Source organism: Rissa tridactyla, chromosome 6 (assembly GCF_028500815.1).
Source record: "Rissa tridactyla isolate bRisTri1 chromosome 6, bRisTri1.patW.cur.20221130, whole genome shotgun sequence".
NCBI classification, from domain to species: Eukaryota; Metazoa; Chordata; class Aves; order Charadriiformes; family Laridae; genus Rissa; species Rissa tridactyla.
Genome location: NC_071471.1, coordinates 23,917,682 through 23,937,886, shown reverse-complemented (window position 1 = coordinate 23,937,886; position 20,205 = coordinate 23,917,682). Strand labels below are relative to the sequence as shown.

Below are 20,205 nucleotides of genomic sequence, written 5' to 3'. Positions count from 1 at the left end.
TGAGTGCTGCAGAATTCTGATAATGAGAGTTTTTCATTTTATATAGGTCACCACAAGGACCCAAGAACAGAAATCAGATAACAGGAAGCAATTGGAAAGAAAATGCGAAAATCCAGTAACTATATCTTTTAACAGGGAGCTAATTGGGTAAAACTTTTATTCCAGAAGTTTGATTAGCAAAGCCTCAATTTTAATTTAAGACATTATAGTCTATGGCTTTTCTGGGTAGAAGATATTTTGTGATGTTCATAGATTCAAGCACCTCCATCAGAGAGATACGAGTCCTTTAAAATGCAAAGATTCTCTTTACATAGCAGTTTTTTTTTTTTCATATAATCCAGGTGAAAACAATTGTTAGTGAATTTTTAATGTTTTTTTCAGGAATAGTCACTATGCAGATGAGTGCATATTGGAAAGGTACTGTCCTCCTCCCCCTAATTTTAAGCATCTTGTGGTTGACTTAAAAATGTAGTATTTAGCAGCTGAGGATATCCTGCAGTGCATGAAATCTCTCTGGGGACTAAGGGGTTTTTGCGTAGGAAGTGGATTAGTATCTTTCATTTGTACAGTCTTCTTTGATCTTTGAGAAATTCCAAAATTATGATGATCCACTTAACAGAGGATCCAAATATAATTCAGCAGATCATTAGTGAAATAAGTATTGGTAGTAGCACTAAAAGGCCGAGTCAGGCTTTTTTTAAACTATGACTTAGCATTATACGCATACAAAAAGAGATTTAGAACGTAGTTCAGAAACTTGGTCGAGTCCCTGCTTTACTGCGCTTATACCTGTAATTTAAGAATATATGGTAACCTACAAAGCTATGTATGACCGTGTCCTTTCTGTAGGAACATTTCTAGTGCAATAAAAATTAAACATCCTGCTGGAGAAACTGAGAACAAAGAACTCCATACCTCAATAAGAAAGGCACTTGCCTGGGATTTGGTAAATGTAGTTTAAGTGCGTACTCTAATAGAGACATAATTACGTGTCTGAAGTAAAACAGTGTTAACGGGTGAAGCAGAGACCTATGCCAGAATACCTGTTATGCTGAAAGCCAGGTCACTAATGAAGGGTACATGAGTGGGATTCAAGTCTTCAGTCTCAGACCTACCCAACAGAGTAGATAATGAGAATTTCTTATCTGAAATCATCTAGTTATTCTGATTCATCCTTCAAAAACTTACTGTATCTTCAGAGTAAGTGGAGAAAAATGTAAATCCACATTTACTTGTAAAGAAATAAATATAAAAAAATCTTCTATACTTTTTTCTGTCTTGAAAGATAAAAGGGTTATGAGTAAAAAAAAAAGTTGAAAGTATTTTAAAATGGAATACATTTTGGGAATAGATAGGCAAAAAAGTATAACGGAACATTGTTTTGCTTTATGTGTAAAGTTCTCAATCACTGTGTAATTTACTACTGTTCTATCTTATCTCTAATAAAATGCTTAGAAAATTTAGGCTTCATTTTCTTTAAAAGAAAAATGGAGAATGTAAGCTTTATGTTTCAAGGATTGATATGATGAAGTAAAATTGTGCCTAAATGTTATTATACAGAATCAAAATTTGTCAATGTTTACTTGTGGAGTTATAGCAAGTGTGTGGAAAGGTACATATTTCTGCTAAGACATACTTTTAAAATATAGCTTTGGGTGGTAGTGGAAGAGGAGAGAGGGGAGCTTTTGTCTTTGGCTAAAGTAGCACCAAAGTCGTATAGTGAGCTGGAGGAGAAGCTGTCTGAAATGAAGATTTTTTTTGAATGCAAGAATGAGTTACAGAAGCCTTTGCTTGAGAGTGGCATGTTCCCTAGTTAACAAGACAAAATGTAATGTGTTCCATTAAATCAAAGGATTTTGAATGGATTAAATTCCTATTTAGTTAAACAAGCACTGGAGTGAAATGCGACATTCTCCCATTGACCAAGTTGGGAAAGGAGGGTGAATGCAACAAGGGAAGAAAGATGATGGAATGATGAGTGGAGCAAATGTGGTAAGAGGCCAGCTGTAATATAGAACCATCTCATCCTGAAGATAAGTCTCAACTACTCTTCATCCTGGTCCAGTAGAGAGACCATATCTGACGTTTATGTGATTCACCACTTTTTTCCGCCCCCCTCTTGCATAAAGATAAAGCCACATTTCTAAAAGAGTTTAGAACAGCAGATTAAACAGTTCTAAAACAGCAGATTTCCACTCTAAGCCTATGAGAGCTTTTATACACTCCAAATCATAGAAATGCGGCCCATTTTTAAACAGCCTCAGGCTGAGGGGAACTTTTTGGAATGACCTGTATATAAAGAGAAGATTTTTTTATTTTGTGTTATATAAAAGTAGAGGGGCTATTGCACCATGGGTCAAACATAGGCTATTTTTCTCTAATTTAAAAAAAATGCCAAACTTGCTATCTATTGAGTTATTTCAGAAATTATTGGAATGGTGGTTTGGAGACTCCAAAATACATTGCTGTAAGAAATAACAAAGAGGTATATAAAAAAACAGGGAAGTTTCTAATGCATTTTTGAAAATGCTTACAATTTTTAAGGCAAATGACTGTAATAAACACTGGACAAACTGATCTATGGAACATTTTAGTCGGTAGAAAGTGTAATCTTTTTTATTTCGAACAAGGCTATTCATGTATTTAGTATTTATACAAATCATTTATATTTTGACTGTTTCTCTTTCAAATTTTGCTTTTCCTCTCAAATAGTTTTTGAATACCACCACGATTGTTATCTTTCAGTTTGTTTACTCATAACCCTTCCATCCCTAATGCAATTTCATGATGCTCATACACGCTGTCCCATGCTTGGCTTTTGGCCTGTGGGCAAATATTGATTGTAAGAAAAATTAAGGATGATGCCCTGTTCGGTTCAGTTTTCTACTGCAGGGATCAGAGAATCTGTAGTATTAACTATGTAGTGTGTAAACTGGTACATTCCAGATGAAAATTTCTGTGATTCTGTGATTTACCAGGTGTTTTGACTCTTTCCTATCAATTTTGGGAGACAGTTACTTTATTTAAAGAATATGAAATGTATTAACTAGGAGTTTTTCCCTCAGCCTTGGGGGAGTTGCTTGTGTTGTTAGATCATTTCTGTACTGCTATTTGCTGTGGGGTGTGACTTGTCATATTATTGATGCTTCTGAAACACTGCTGTTCATTTCTGAGTGTGTACTAATGATTTATCTATCGGAAGTGTTTAGACTGTGATATTAAAAATAATAAAATGGACAACAAGAGCTAGACAATCTAACAAAATCTGCTATTTGAACATTAATGCGTGTGTATGTCTGAGTTAATTCAACTAATTAAACAGAAAGATTTTTGATGTTTTCATCTCAAATTTATTACTCTATTAAAAAAATTGTAGAGAAAAGACTTTTGATGCTAAATCAAGAGAATTCCTGTCATCTAGTTATGCAGATGTTTGTGTATTAAGAACGTAGGTGTCATGCATTCCTTCAGTTGAAGAGTGTCAATATTTCTTAAAGATTATAAACTCTGCTGTCTTGTTGCATCAGTAGGTATCTTATTACTTGCTTTGTTAATGAATAGCTTATTTTGTCTCAGGGCTTGATTGTTTTTTATAATTATTAACTAGCAATTTTATTTCATTTTTCCTTCAATATAAAAATACTTGATACTAGTTGGGATGGGATTTGTAAATAAAACTAATACGTTTTGCTAGGATTGATATAGTTGGAAAACTCAGACAAGCTAAGTGCATCTAATAGTAATCACTGATAGGTTAAATCGTATAGTTCATTTATATGTAATATAGAGTAATATGCATTTTTTTCCTCCATCGCAACTTGGAAAGAGCTCTTTATGATAAAAAAAAGTTACAAGAACAAAAGGTTCAGTCTTTGCGAGCAGAACAAGGAGTTATAAAATTAGTGCAAGAAAGTGTTCAGTGCGCTGGATTTGCTGATCTGGGATAATATAGCTTCACCATAGGATGACCGATGAAGATACAGAATGCGTCTACTGGGATGGAGATAAAAAGATAATTCTATTTTTGGAAATATTTCTATAATAAGCAGGGCAGGCTAAATAGGTAGAATAGATGTGGTGATTTTTATTAAAAAAAAAAAAAAGAGAAAATAAGAATGAATCCAACCCCCATATAATAGTCAGTGCTTTGTTTTGCAAGGTCATTGCAATTTGAAATCTAATAAGAATTGGTGATGAAGAGCAATAGTAAATCAGCAGGCAGAATTTTCTGCATTAAATAACAGAACTAGTACAGTTGCAGTAGGGTATATCCTAAATTGTGAGTATAATTCTAACTTCAGCACTCCGGAATGCATTTTTAGTTCAAAGCTGATTGTATCATGGGACAAGAAAATACAGGTAGTTACCAACATATGGAAAGTTATTCTAAAGGAAACAGAGTAATTATTTTAGGCATTTTACCAGGTGGTTTGTCATCTAAAAACTGCTTTGCTTTGCTTTTATTTTTCTGACTTTGCAATCAAAGTGTGGGCAGAAGGAATGTACCCTAAAGAAATTTATTATGTGATAGTGCCATACTTCAGTCCACTTATAATACTGGCCTTCCAATTTCCAAATATTTACCTGGCAGATCTCTGTACATGTTTGCAGTGGAATATGGATTGTAGATGCCACAAGGAATTATAGGCACACCTACAGCACTACTGGCTGTAATTTTACTGGCTTATGCAGGATGAGGTTTCTGTGGTTAGTTATTCAGTTAAGATAGCTAAATTTTTTTCTAGTTGCGTTTCACACATAAGTAACATTGACTGTGTTCCGCATAAGACTAAAATAATTATTTTGCATGATGTGTGTCTGCGGAGTTAGGAAATATGTAAATATTTCAGGTCTTTTTTACAAATCACAATGCAAGGAAGTTGCAATTCAGACAGCCTGAAGGTTGTTCCTTTCCTTTTAATGTTTTCAGGAAAAGCATTCCGTGCTTTATCAAGACTCAAATCCTGTTGAGAACATAAATTAAAATGAAATCGCTAATTATTTTGTCCTTACTTGGCATTTTTGTGTGCAAGAAATTATTCCTGAATGTCTTCATAAAATATGCAGTCTGCTCCAGCAAAGGCTAATAGAAAAGTAACAGAAGTGTGACAAATCAAGCTGGAAATATATTGGCAAAACGATGTGACAAAGCTTGTTCAAGAGCCACCTGCTTTTTTTCTTACCTTTCAGTCTCTCAGTTTTTCCAAATTCAATACCAATCCACAAGGCCAGAAAGACAAAGATCCCTTAAAATTTCTCTGTCTTGCAGTTTGCAGGCTTCTCTACCCTCTTGAATCTATGGAGGACAAGCGTGACAAGCCAGAACTAAACTGATATTTAACCTGACAGCACATAGTCACTAAATTCCAGTAAAACTGTCTTGGGCACTAATTCATTCCTGGGAAGCTGTTTTTTGAAATTTAAAATAATTAAATAAAAGTAAGGCTGTTGGAGAAGTGACAGCTTTGGGTATAATTAAGTATTATATTTTGTGTACACTTGTGTTTTAAATACCTTTTTTTATTTTTTTCTGGCTAATTATTTATGCAGATGTTGGCACTTTGAGTTGAAACAGTACATTTTACTGCATGTGTTGTGTTAGGCTTTCTAGATATCTGTCCCTTTGTTGCGTTTGATATGGCAAAAGCAGATAGTGAAGCGGAATTCAATCTTGCTGAAAGCAGTAATGAGCTGAACGGTTTATCTGATTTAAATGGGAATTTAATGTTTCATTTACTCTTTTTTGTTATTGCTGTCACAAAAAGTCAGTGATTCGGCAGAGGAGACCATAAGAATAAAAGTAACTTTATATGTACTCCTGTATCTCTCCATCCCCGAGGCTTTAAACATCATTTCAGTACCATTTCACAAATCCTGACCTATTTCTTTTAAGTATGAAAACCATGAAGATTTAGTATATGTCTGGTTGTGGTAATGTTTGTCTTTGTCTTTTGATTTTAAGACCATAAATGGTATTTTGCTTCTGCCTTTTTTTTTTGTGTGTGTGTTTTTTTTTTTTTTTTCCTCTGAGCTTTTTTTTTTTTTTTGTAACCTATGTTTGGTCCTGGAATTCAATGAGGTATTAGTAGACGATGCATGTCAGGAACAATTAACAAAAATTGACTGGAGTTTCTCTTAATCAAATGTAGGAAGGTTAGGATAATGAGTTGGTTACCGCCAAGAGATATTGTTCCTTCCAGATGAGCTTGTAATTAAGCAGCAGATCATTGGAGCTGGGAGAGAAAATTGTATGAAATTGGTAAACTAGCAAAGCAGACTGTAAGGCTGTAAAAGAGGGATACTTTTTCTTCAGCCACTTTTGGAGAGAAGAGTGGATTTTACAACCCTAAATATAGCAAGAAAGCTTCAGGAATGACTTGCAACCCATGTATCCTACTGTAGTCTGCACAATGGAAAAGGGATTTTGTTCATATGCTGCTGTTTTTCCACCAATTGTACTTCTTTTCTTTCATTTTCACCTAGTAAAGTGGGTGCATGTATGAAATCTCAGTGTCTGAGTGCCAATTGACATCATTGTCATTTCATTTTCAGATGTAAAAGATGAGCTAAAGAAGTCCACAGTGAAATCATCTTTGAGAACATATGAGAGATTTTCTCATATAACAAGTGCGTGGACATTTGGATGATGGTGTCCTCCAAATGAGAAATTAAAGAGATGTTGGGGGTGCATTTGAATGCATTTGGACCCAGAGAGGCAGTATTAAAACTGGACACAGTAAATCAAATGCTACCGTAACCCAGGCTTTGTTATGAAGTTTAGCATGTTTGTGAATAACCATCAGAACTGTGTGGAGGATATTGGAGTTATTGACAGATTAATTCCTAATACCTGCTAGGCAAAGTTACAGTGTTTTCTAGGATACTTACTTATTCTCTTATTCTGAGTCGTGTTTTGATTTTGAAACTGACACCTTTTTACTCAAGGATGCAAATATACATAAATGCCTGTTGCTCATTAGTGGTTCAGTTCCAACATATGTTAGATCGCCAGTTGGATAAAAAAAGATGAAAACAGGAGGGTCTAAAAATCTGTAGTCTTTAAGGATGCAATTGGAGAAGATGTCCCATGATGGTACTGCAATTACAATATATTTTAGCATTTATAGAGAACTTATAGAAAATTTGAACAAGAAGCAGTAGTAGTATGCTTGGAATTTTCACAAGAAAGCAGTTTGGAAGGTGAGCAACAGCCTGATTTTTCCAGAACAGGACAGAGATGGGACTAGATCATTATCAGGTTGTTTCTGTTCCAAACCATAGGTCTCAATAGTTCTAAAAATTCTTTCTACTGTGTGCCCTGCAATAGATGGATTTTTTTATTCCTCCTACATATTTATCTTGTAAGTAAAAGTAATAATGGAAAGCTTATACGGTATAACCTGCATAAATAACATTTTTGGCTTTAATGGTTTAGAATTTAACTTTTTTTCCTCTTTGTCTCTTAAGACTAACATTTCAGAAAGTAGCACTTGTGCTACTTTGCTTTTTGTTTTAATGTAAACAGTTGATAATCTATGAGTATTATGCACCTGAATACTTCAAGAACACATCTGTAGGTGGAGATTTCAGGTTAAGGATGCAGTACCAAGTCTAGCAAGTACTTAGTGCTAACTCATTTTTTAAACGTTTACATATTATTATGTAAAATACTTGTATTCTTCTGTCCTTGCAATACAAATCTATTTCTTTGGCCTAAAAACTGTAGCACTAGCCATATCTGTCCCTCTATTTCATCTGTAACTCAGTGTCTTGTTGCAATAGAGAAAAGAATCCTGAACCCATGATTCATCATCTTTAATATTAGAAAATCAGACTGATTCTGTGACTAGATGTTTTGATTAATACTTCTTTCTCTTGTATTGTCCAAGTATGTTTTTGGTCTCTTCTGATCAAATTCTCTTAGCTTCTTTTGTTCTTGGTCTAGACTCTCTCTCCCAGTATTGATTTCCTATTTCAGAGTTGTCCCCCTTCTACATTAAATAGGAAATTACGTGATAAGAGAACTTTTTATTTAGCCTTAAAAAAATAAATCTTATTTATCAGAAAAATATTTTAATTGTGTCTTTAATTCAAGAATTTCTGTAAGGCAAAAGGCAAGTATATTAATGGGAAGAGGTTTGACAGGGTTAATTGCATCATCGTTTTCAAATTTTTTTGACTTTCAGTGGAATCTTGAAGGAACACTGTAAATCTGAAAGGCTTCCTGAGCATAAGGAAGCAAGCAAGATGCAAGAAAAATTAAAAGAAAATTATTTTCATTTTCTCTTTCTTGTCTATACTCTTGTTATCCTTTTAACTACTTGTTTTAATTAAAATGATTTTTCAACCAACTAACAGTGAGGGAACAATGACTAATGACAAAATTTATGCCACAATGAGGTTATGCTGTGTTTTACCAATTTGCAAATACAGTGTTAAGAATCTTATCCTACTCCATTGCACTTTCTGTCCTCAGAGGGAATGGCAGTTGTGTAGTGTCTTAAAATATCATGTAACCTGACACAATAAGATACGTAGGATATGGCACAGCAGGGATTTAATGAGCCATTTTTTTATCCATCACAGAAGCTTTCTGCAAGGCATGCCCGTAGCAGTGGTTTAAAAATGTTACATTTCTTTTTCTATTTTTCCTATTTTTTTGTTGTTGTTGTTTGTTTTAGTATAAACATATTGCTGAAGGTCAAGGACAAAATACTGATGCAAGATGTGTATTTGTAGTTCTTAATAATTTTAAAAAATATTTGACATTTGTCAAAAGATGCTATCTCATCCTGTGACATAAATGCATGCATGTACAAATTGAATTTTACATTGAGTTGGATATATACTATTGTGCAAAATGTACTATACTGTTTTGCTGTTTGCAGACTCAGTGTTTAACTGCCTATTCAAATGTTTCAATATAGTTAACAATAGTTACAGTAGGAAAACTAGCAATTTTAATATCGTGACTAACACTTATATTGGAGCTACGCATTATGAGCGACAGTATGCAAGTGCCTCGCTAATGCATGTGACCTGGAGGCAATATTCTGGGTGATAGCCTCAGAAATAGCCTAGAATTCTTTTCTAGTAGCAGGAAATATTCCCTTGAATTCTTGTAGCTGTTTCCAAGGGAGGTAAGTGCTTCAATCTCTAAACACTTGATAATCTGGAGAAAAAGAATATTCATAAACACTTCTCCTTACCTCTGGACTGCTATCAGACACTTTTGTGTGTCTTGTTATCTATTATATCATAAGTCAGTATGGGAGAGTACTGTTCACAATCTCTGATGTTTGCCACCAGAACTGAATGTTTTGTTGTAAGAATTAATGGAATCTTGCAAAAAAAACCCACCCAACAACCCACATAAAACTATTCAAAATTCAAGCATGCATACAGGACTCTAATTAATAAAAGGCTGCTAGAGCTACGTGTGAGAAATATAATTCTGATGCTATTGTCTTTGTATTCAATACAAAGCTTCCCAGCATGATTGTGGTAAGATCTGCAAATCCTTACTCTCCTGATTTTTGTGGGTAATTATCATACATGCGTGCAGGAGAATGGTGATGTGACAGAACCTCAGAGGATCTGTGTCTAAACCAGTAAAGGCAATCCATTTTGTCCTTGAATAGAGTGAGTAGAAAAAGAGTTATGTGTCATATAGATAGGAAATGACATATAGTGGCAAAACAAATGAGGATCGTTGTAAGAGTTGGTTTTAATATTTTGATTACTACGACGAAAGGACCAGAGGAAAAAAGCAGGTAATATCACTATACCAGTATATAAATCCAAAGTATACCCACATCTCTGGTAGTCTCTCCTCACCTCAAAAAGGGACAGTGAATGATAACAAAGTATATGAAACAGCTTCTGAATATCTAGGACTTTTCTCGTTCAACCTCTTTTCCAAACACAGTTCCGACAGAAGTCTCTAAAATAATGAGTGATGTGATGAAGAGAGCAACATACTTGCTAAATATGACAGGATAAGGAGTAGGGACATAAAATTACCAACCAGAAAATTTAAATCAGGTGAAAGGAGTGTTTCCGTATTCAGCACAGAAGTTCTACACTTTAGTTATTGCCATAGAATTTTTTTAGATGCCACGAAGTAATGCTGAGTTCAGAAAGTGATAAATCTAATTCATAGCATCAAACATTAAGGGACTGGGCCAATAACCGTAAATTAATATTGGGGTTATTAGCTAAAACAGCAGATGTGAAGTCACTCAAAGAGAGTAATAAAGGGTTTGGAGAAATAAAAACATATGGGGAATTACCTGTGACATAAGTTTCAAATTGCCTCGATACAGACTAATTCATGAGGGTAAACCATCAAAAGATAAATTTGTATGAGTGAGAGAAATTATAGAATGGCATTGTTTAAAAAATATTCTTGTTTCTAAAGCTTATAGTAGACGGCAAAATGACAGTGTGTATACAGTGTAGTTTGATGACAGATATAAGGTCATTTGATAAATGACCTTCTGAAAAAAATTCATAGGTCACAGCCCTGCTTTCTACAGTGCTAGAAAAATGGGCTTTAAAGTATTCTATCTGATTTTGTAAATTCCAGTGTTTAGACCAACTGAAAGAGAGACTTAAGCAAAAACTCCATATAATAATTTATGCCCAAAATGGACAGGACCCCTTCATTTGTGCCCTTTCATCTACAGGGGGCACAAATCCTGTCATTTCTTTCAGGAACTGTTCATTAATATTGTAATGCATTCGGTAAGAGCTATGATCTTTAGGGCAGATTTAATATTATAGATGATGAGTTTATTGCTGGGAACTAGTGAACTGAAACTTGACTCATTTTACCATTTCTACATGTATCTTTCATCATGTTGAACAATGAACATACATGGTATCCTGAAGGCACCAGTAAGATCTTAAAACAAACAACTTTCTGCTTGTTATCGCTGAAGTGACAGAGAGAAGAGAAATACTAAACACACTGAGGCATAATTCTCCTATTTGCAATGACAGGCTCCCTGTAACTTGCTGCAGGAGACCTGAGATTGCATATCAGTGTCCCAGAGAGGTGGGCTTAACACCAAGTTTCTATTTCCCTAGACCTAAGGATTTTAGAGGTTTAGTGTCCTGTTTTGAATTGCCCTAGCAGGAAGGCACAGCTATTTGCACCAAAGAAATGAAAAGTCTGTGTATATGACCAGAAGCTGTGAGAGTGATTGAGAAGCTGAAATTACAAGAGAATAATCAAAACCTGATATTAGAAAAATTGTATTGACATAACTGGATACACAACTGGAGTACTGTGTCCAGTTTTGGGCTCCCCAGTTCAAGAGGGACAGGGAACTACTGGAGCGAGTCCAGCGTAGGGCAACCAAGATGATTATGGGACTGGAGCACCTCCCTTATGAGGAAAGGCTGAAAGAGCTGGGACTCTTTAGCCTGGAGAAGAGAAGGTTGAGGGGGGACCTGATTAATGTTTACAAGTATCTAAAGGGTGGGTTTAAGGAGGACGGAGCCAGGCTCTTTTCAATGGTTCCCAGCGACAGGACAAGGGGCAATGGGCACAAGCTGGAACATAGGAAGTTCCGTTCAAATACACGGAAAAACTTCTTTACAGTGAGGGTGACAGAGCACTGGAACAGGCTGCCCAGGGAGGTTGTGGAGTCCCCTTCTCTGGAGATTTTCAAGACCCACCTGGATGCAGCCCTGAGGGATGTGCTTTAGGCAATCCTGCTCTAGCAGGGGAGTTGGACTAGATGATCTCTAGAGGTCCCTTCCAACTCTGAAGATTCCGTGATTCCGTGATAAGCTACAAAGACAACTCTGAACAACTGTTACTGTATATGTCAAGGGAAAAATGATCATCCAATTTCTTTTAATACAAATTTTAGAAGGTCTTTTGGACCGTAAGATAAATTTGGTTTTGAAAAATAGCCCCCCAAAAGTTGTTCTGCTGACTGGGCAAAACAGCTATTTTAGATGAGGTTAAAAGAAACACTGTCTTTAACCACTGAGTATAAAGACCTATTTGATGCATCTGGCTTATTCTCAAGGTTCGGGCATATGCTGCTGTTTCCATACCTTAACAAGTTACTGTGTGTTAGCTGCCATGAAATAGTTGAGTTCATTCTTAGCCTTGTCATAAAATGTGAAATAAAACGTTGTAGTTTAAACTGCTTTCGCAGAACAAAAATCACAGGGGCAGAAAGTGTGAAGATGGGAGTGACTGTCAACATGAGTGAGTGATGGTGTTTAAGCAAGGAAGAGCAGAGAAATTTTGGGCTTTTATCTCTGTTCCCAACATTGTTCAAATATTTAATCTGATTATTTGTTGCAGTAAAATGATAAATTCTTCAGGGATTAGAAACTGGATGTTGATTTGAAACTCATTGGACATTGCTCGTTATGTGCAGGCAGGTGCTTTGTTATGAGATAAAGATGCTGACTTTTCTATACTGCCTCTGACCCTGTCTTAAAAGAAAAAATTACTTGTGATGAGAAAACTGTTTAGGTTCCTAATCCAAGAAAGAAGGCTGTGAGTCCTTGTCTGCTGTAACAGCCAGCATCTGAAAGCAGCTTCTTCACACTGGCATCCCTTTTCACTGATTCTCTTTAGATGTCAGTTCTTCTCAGTGTATTGATTATATTAAGTACTTGATGTGTAACCCCCAATAACTATATTAAAAATGTAGCTAGGTCTTGGAATTCTAATCCTGAGCCTGAATGATTAAAATCAAATTAATATACAGAGGAAAGAGTTTTTAAAATAGCAATCTTGGAGAGTAACTTAATCTGACACAGCAATACAGAGAATGCATACTGAGAGAATGTGTTCATGTGTTCGCAATTTTTTTCATCTTTCTTTCAGTATTTCTCCAACTAGACAATATTTTAACTTTTGATCTGGCATGATCAAAAGGCTTGGGGAAGAGTGGCTGGAAAGCTGCCCAGCAGAAAAGGACCTGGGGGTGCTGGTGGACGGCCAGCTTAACATGAGCCAGTAGTGTGCCCAGGTGGCCAAGAAGACCAGCAGCATTCTGGCTTGTATGAGGAATAGCATGGCCAGCAGGAGTAGGGAAGTGATGGTGCCTCTGTACTCGGCACTGGTGAGGCCTCACCTCGAGTACTGTGTTCAGTTCTGGGCCCCTCTGGACAAGAGGGACATTGAAGTGCTGGAGCATGTCCAGAGGAGAGCTACCAGGCCGGTGAGGGGTCTGGAGACCAGGTCATATGAGGAGAGGCTGAGGGAGCTGGGCATGTTTAGCTTGGAGAAGAGGAGGCTGAGGGGAGACCTCATTGCCCTCTACAGCTACCTGAAAGGAGGTTGGAGAGAGGTGGGTGTTGGCCTCTTCTCCCAGGTGAATAATGACAGGACCAAAGGAAATGGCCTGAAGTTGCGGCAGGGGAGGTTTAGGTTAGATATTAGGAGGAATGACTTTACTGAAAGGGTGGTCAGGCACTGGGACAGCCTGCCCAGGGAGGTGGGTGAGTCACCATCCCTAGAGGTATTGAAGAAATGTCACTTCAGGGCATGCTCTAGTGGCAGAAATTGTAGGTTGTGTTTTGTTTTTTTTTTTTTTGTATATGGTTGAACTCGGTGATCTCAAAGGTCCTTTCCAACCATGAAGATTCTATGGTTCTATGATGTTTAAGTATGAGAAATAAGAAAAAAAAATCAGGAGTCCACATACCTGTGATTTACTGTGTTGTCAGTAGTATGTCACAGAGTGCAGTAATCTTGGTTGTAATGCTATTTGTTTGAAAGCGCTGGAAGACCTATATAATGCTCATCTATTTGACCAGGTGCTGGTCAAATAAGCATTATTTGACCAGCAGAAAACAAGCATTTTCTATTTTATTGATTTCCAAATGTCTCAGTTGGCAAAATGTCTCCTTTCTGATATATTGTAGCTTGAAATTATAACTACTACTTCTTTTCAAACACCCCAAATTTTAATTGTTTTTTTCATACTTGATTTGGAAAATGTGGCATCCGTGGACTGCTGTTTATATCACATCTCCTAGATACCTTAAAGATGTGTTTATTATCTTTTCCTGTTTTCACAGCCTCTTGCTGGCAAAAAGGTACGAGAGTAGCCAGTTGTCACATCTATTGAATTTTTCAGGATTTCGTGTGGTGTTGATGGTTCAGCTGTGTAGTTTTACTGCACAACTCTGTTAATTCACTCTTCTTGTTCTTACAAGAACGGCATGCCTATTTTGCTGTACCTCATCTAGAAAATGTCTGAAACCTCAGACCTCTAAATCAAGAAATGCCATGAGTACTTGAACTACTAAAGTCTTGTTTTATATGAATCTGTGTCTTGAGGTTGATTGATGTTGATGCTAAAGAAAATGAGAATGCTCTTCCTGTTTAACTTTGTAAGGGTGCTCTTTTACCTATCTTGCTGTATAATAAAGTGTGAGCTTATGCTGTGATCTTTTTGCCAGTTATACAGGCTTGATCCTCTATGTGGTTGCTTGTTCATGCAATGGAAGTAAAAAAAGTTTAATTATTTTTGAGATCTCTAGAAAACTATCAAATCTGGTTTGTTCACTGGGGTCAAAATTTGTATGGATGGACAGACAGATAAATTGTGTAAAACTTGGCATACCTGAGTAGAGGCTATAGTCTGCTGTTGTTTTTTAAACAGAAAAATTTAGGAATTCAAGATCATCTTACTTTCATCAGGATAAGTAATTTCTTTAGTCAGTTTTGAAAATCCCAGTAGCAGATTGTTTGTCATTTGTGTTTCATAAATGTATTTGAACTGTGTTCCTCCCTGGGCTAGTCCTGATCTCATCATAACTCAGAGCATTCACGACCAAATTTTAAGATTTTGAAGTAGTATTATTAGCCTTGGATTAGAATGTGACCCATAAACTTAACTTCAAACTTAAATTAATTAGAATTAATTAATCTTTAGTTTAAAAAAACCTTTCAAAATCTTTTGCGTGTAGGTTGGAATATTTGCTTGTTTTGTACAGAATACTACATGTTGGTTTTAGGTCAGTTACTGACTTCTAGAAGAATATAAGAGAATTACTTGATTTCAACTCCTCACAAGTGAATAATGTACTTGAAACTAACAGAAAGTTTGTTCTAGAAATAATGTCAAGAATTTTCATATCGTTACATATCTTAATTTAATATTTTGTGCACCCTACTGTTGCTTAAGAAACAATACTTCAAAAAAGGGAAAACAGTATTAAGAATAAAGACTATTGATAATTCTTTCGCTGTGTGATGTTTTCATAATGAAATAACAGCATAAGATCTAAACAAACAGATATATCATGTTACTGTAACAAAGTTAATGCTTTGTGTTCAGAATTGCCCCCTAGTTTTACCACCAGTAATGATAGTGCTACTGGAGTCCTATTTAACAATTTAACAAAGTATTTTGTTAATAGTATTTACCTATTTAACAACGTAGTTGACCTATCTTCAGGATGGATATTCTGACATAATTTTGTTTTTAAAAAGCATCTTTGCTAAACATGGGTGTTGCTCAAAACCACAGTAAGTTGGTTTAATTTGTCTACTTGAAATGTAATGTTAAATCCACTATATCTAGACAAATACCAAACATTTTGAATGACTTTCCTAGGAGGATAAGGGAAAATATACAAAAAAGGTATTAAAAATAATCTGATGAGAAAAGCTAAGAAAAAATCTAAGGTGCTTCTCAATAATTATTTATGTACGTGCTCACATCTAGCAGTACTCTGTGATTAGGGTGAAGTAGATATTTTCCTTTGTTGAGGGAGAGGGAAAGTGATCTCAATTTATTTTGTAGTTATTTCAGTATGCCTCGAGGTAAGAATGTGCCTGGGGGTAGGTATAGCAAAGCAGTTGATATGTGGTAACTTATTATGCAAGGATAACTTAGCCATTTGCCGGAGCTCGGTTTTTAAAATTTATCATGCTGTTTAAAATTTGCCTTGTTATGTTTGCTGGTTTTTCAAATAGATTTGGGCAGCCATGCTTTGGTTCTCAATTAAACAGACAATTTCTTTAGGCCTTTTTTTGCTGCTTCACTGAAGTAAAGAAAATGTTTTATATCCATTTATTACATTCACTGGCAGTTTCATTACTCTGAATATTCAAAACTCATAGAAGGAGAATGACAGCTTGTAAGCAATCCAAAATGCTTATGGTTAACAGTGTTTCAAAGAGTGTTGTTCTGAATTATCTGATAAAGGTTGCAGTTCTTTATTAGAATTATCGATGCCTTTCCTGATGGGTTGGGGCATTGAGTGGAATTGCTAAAGGAAAACAGTAAGTGTCTACTTCTAGAAAGAAGTTGCTTACACTGTAGTTTCAGCATGACACAGTTCTTGGTGTTAACCTTCTAAATCATGATCAATGCCAATTCTGTGTTGCAACTTGTAGTTAGTTTCTAGTAACTGACGTAGCTGCTGTATTAATGTCTTAAGCAATATATAAATGTTTTGTCCTTCTTACGCTGCTTTGAGGGATGGGAAAGCAAGCCCCGATTGCTCTGGTTTCCAGGACTCTGTATAAAGCACTTGCTATTACTTTGTGGCCTGTCCATTCTTTGAAGTCCCTCATACGCAAGGCTCAAATTGTGGTAATTCATAGCATATGGCTACTTGTTAGTATGAAATAGCACCACACTGGCACATTTTTTTGTTCTTCTGACAAACTGTGGCATTCTGATTCCTGTATGGACTGGCTGGTGTCTGATCAAGGTGCAAGTGGTCACTGCACCATGTGAGGCAGTGTTTCACTGGGATATAGTACTAGTTTTCCACAGCTGGTAGAAGAATTACTTATCAAAAGTGTTCTTAAACACATATGTAAAAGTAATTGTGGGCAGCTTTTCAGTAACAGCCATTTAAGGTGGAAATACCTATGTGCACCATGGTGCTGATGCTGGTTAATTTTTACATTCTCATGGGACAAAAAGTCTCATTCATCCTAAATCTCATAATCTCAGTGAATTAGCCACTCTTTTTATTTCTATGTTTGGTCCCAGCTGGAAAATTAATGTATTCTTCAACTTGTTTTCAAGCAGATTTTGTTTTGATGAAGAGTATAGTGTCTAAACATGCAATATCAATATGATTTTGCTGTTTGTTTATTATGGATTAATTAGAAAAGAAAATATAATTTAGGAATTTTTCTTAAGTTTAAAGTATCTTTGCTGGATATTTCTCTGAACGCTTCTGTTCATCTGAGCAAAGAAGGGTTCAGAAGAAACCTGAATAGCCACAGAAAGAGACAAAAGGGAAAGAGAAAAAGAAAGAATAAGAAAGAAACAAACCTGAATAGTCACAGGTTACAGATTTAGCTTTGCTGTACAGACATTTATTTCTTTATTGTATTTATTTGTATTTCACTGCTGCCGGAGAGTTCCTATCTACATCTGACTCTGTGCTTCCCATCCTGAAAAAAATTGCTTTCTAACCAGACAACACAGGCACTGTGAGAAAGGAAATGTGATCTCCATTTTACAGTTAGGAAAGAGGCAGAGAGAGAGTCTGACTGTTCTCGGGTCACACAGGATATCTCTGGGAGAGCCAGAAATTGAACCCATGTATATTGCTTGAGTCCCACTGAGTCACAAGACAGTCTTTTCTCAAAATAGCAGAAACTGTATTTGTTCAATATACTCATTTCAATGCTGTTTCTGTGGACACTTTTTGGAACTTCTAGGTGTATTTTTTTCTTTTTTTTTTTCCCCCTCCAATTCATCTTGTTTTCTTGTCTTTCATTTCCTAGTTTCCATTAATATTTAATGTGTGATAGAATGAGATTTAAAGCTTCACTGTGTGAAGGATTGAATGAGGCTGTGTTTAAATAATAGTTTGAACATAATTAAACCATTCCTTCAAAGAGATTACATTTCTAGATAATCTTTATTGCCATTGCTATGTAAAAGATTTAAATCTGTTTCTATCTCTCTCATAAATTGATGCATATGCAAAGATAGTATGATATTTCAGATGTGCTTATAAGAAAAAAACCTTTTTTTTTCCCACTTACTGTATTAAAAAGAAACAGATAATATCTTAGACTGTAGGCTTCAATTATTTTCCTTCTAAAGTATTCAGAAGTTGATGATTTTTAATGTATTGTGCATAGCTTGAAATTGCTATGTCTGATCCTTTTTCTCTGATGGTGATATGCAATGGATCTTCCCATGATCTCTTCGTGGAGAACAGTTGTTTGCTTTTGTCTTGGGGAATTTATTCAGCAATGTAGGTGCAAAGCTACTGATTTAAACTCCTAAGATCTGTTTTTACCAGAACACATGAAGAAACTAGCTGGCTGTATCCCAACCAGCTAAAGTCACTTTACATATTTGAAAACCACAACATTTCATCATGTAACTGGAAAAAATACCCCAGGTAGTCATTGGAGAGTTGGAAACTTTTGGACTCTTGGCTTTTAATATCTGAAGCCTGTTTCGGAGGTTGTGAGTGCTGCTGGACATGTATGTAAAATACCAGCCTTTGACGTTGTTGCGGCAGCTTGGCTTTTTTAACAGGTTATCATGGATTTAAACAATCCAGTGAATTCCTAATCTGAGGACTGGATTCACTCTGTGTTTTCCATATTTTACTGGTGTTGCAAGCTGGTATAATGTTATCTGTGATTGCAGGCAACAGTAATAAAAACTGAGCCAAAAGTTAGTTTTGTATTAACACATCGAAGAGGGGAGTCACAGGTGGAAGACAGGTTTTGCACAGTGTTTAGGAACTTATCTATAGCCTTCTCTTTAGGCTTACCATTCTATTTTTTGAAGATCTTTGGAGGATCCTTTCTGACTGTCTCTGGGTAGAACCACTCTGAAGAGATGCTGAATGGGCAGTAAATGACAAATTGGTGTCACCACAGAGCACCAGCAGAAAGACCTTGCAGATTTACATCTTGCAGTGTTTTATCTTAAACTGAAACCCTAGGAAACAGTTGGACTGGCTGGCAAAAAATCCATGTTTGTGAATGTGATTCTTAAACAAGACTAGTGTTTGTACCATATTTGTGTTGTTCAGTCTCCCTTCGGAAAATTAACTGCAATATGAAGGGCACCTTGGTATGCATCTATTTTAGGATTGTATTGGAAGAATACTCCAAAAATTATAGCAGTCCAGACACATGAAGTAATAATTGCATGCAAATACATGATTTTTAGCTCAGATTTGTCAGCTGCAACTGCTGACTGTGTCTATTTAGTCACTGAGTGTATTATGAAAACAGACAGGCTATTAAATGGAGAAATGGGGGTGAAAACAAGAGAACTAGATACTAAATATAGTCTCTTAATCAAGATTATTGCAATTCTACATCTTAAAAAATCGGGAATTTTTTAGTAGTGCTTATATTGTGTTCTTATTTAATCATGGGCTATATGGATACATGTTACTTGCTTCTTCTTTTTCTCTGCAACAGTGTTTTAAAATACTATGAACTTCACAAGGAATGGCTAAAAAAGGGCCCTTTTAATTGCGTACTCACAATATAGTTATGTTTAGCTCTCAGTTATGAGACCAAGGATATTGTTTACTTTTTTTTCTGTGAGCTTCAGAAGTTTGTTGAATGTCAAGCCTTGAAATTTTGCTACCTTATAATTCTGATGTAGCCATGCTGTTCACTGTGTCAAGACATTTCTCAGAGCCCCTGCTAACTATTGCTGCCACTTTGGAGAGGGCTAGAGGAACCACAGAAACATCACAACCAACACAAATTAATGAATTTTATTTCCTCCTCTCTCTTTAACTGCTAATCAGAATGAACTCCCTTTAGTTCAACAGAAAACTTAGGTGCACAAAGGACATTGATTTGTTTTGATATGTTTACTGAAAGAAAAATGAGCTTTAGAATTAATAGCACTAAGAAAAGGGAATGATAAGTTAAAATCCTGTGAAGTACTTCATAAAACTCAATTTTGAGAAAGTGCATAGCTGAAGTTATACATCTGCACTCATCTTTTTTTATTCTTCATCTAAATCAGTCTTAATTGTTGTCACTTCTACTGTGTGTGGAAGGTTAGTGGCGATTCATAAGGCACAAGGTGTTCTTCAGTGTGTGGCATGGGCAGCAGTAAGCAGTGCTTGTTGTGAAGCACATCTGTTTCCAGTCAAACAAGCTCAAAACAATTTACAGCAAATAACATGTATCACAAAGCACTTATTATTTTGCTTGTAAAGTGAGTCGATGTATTCGCTAAGGGGAAAAAGTGCCCT

The 20,205-nt window shown here is 35.8% G+C and overlaps 1 protein-coding gene across 1 annotated transcript in view; it reads left to right on the top strand.

Moving 5' to 3' along the window:
* Positions 1–20,205, top strand: part of DNER (delta/notch like EGF repeat containing) — a 136,832-nt gene that overhangs the window by 33,255 nt on the left and 83,372 nt on the right. The window lies entirely within an intron of this gene.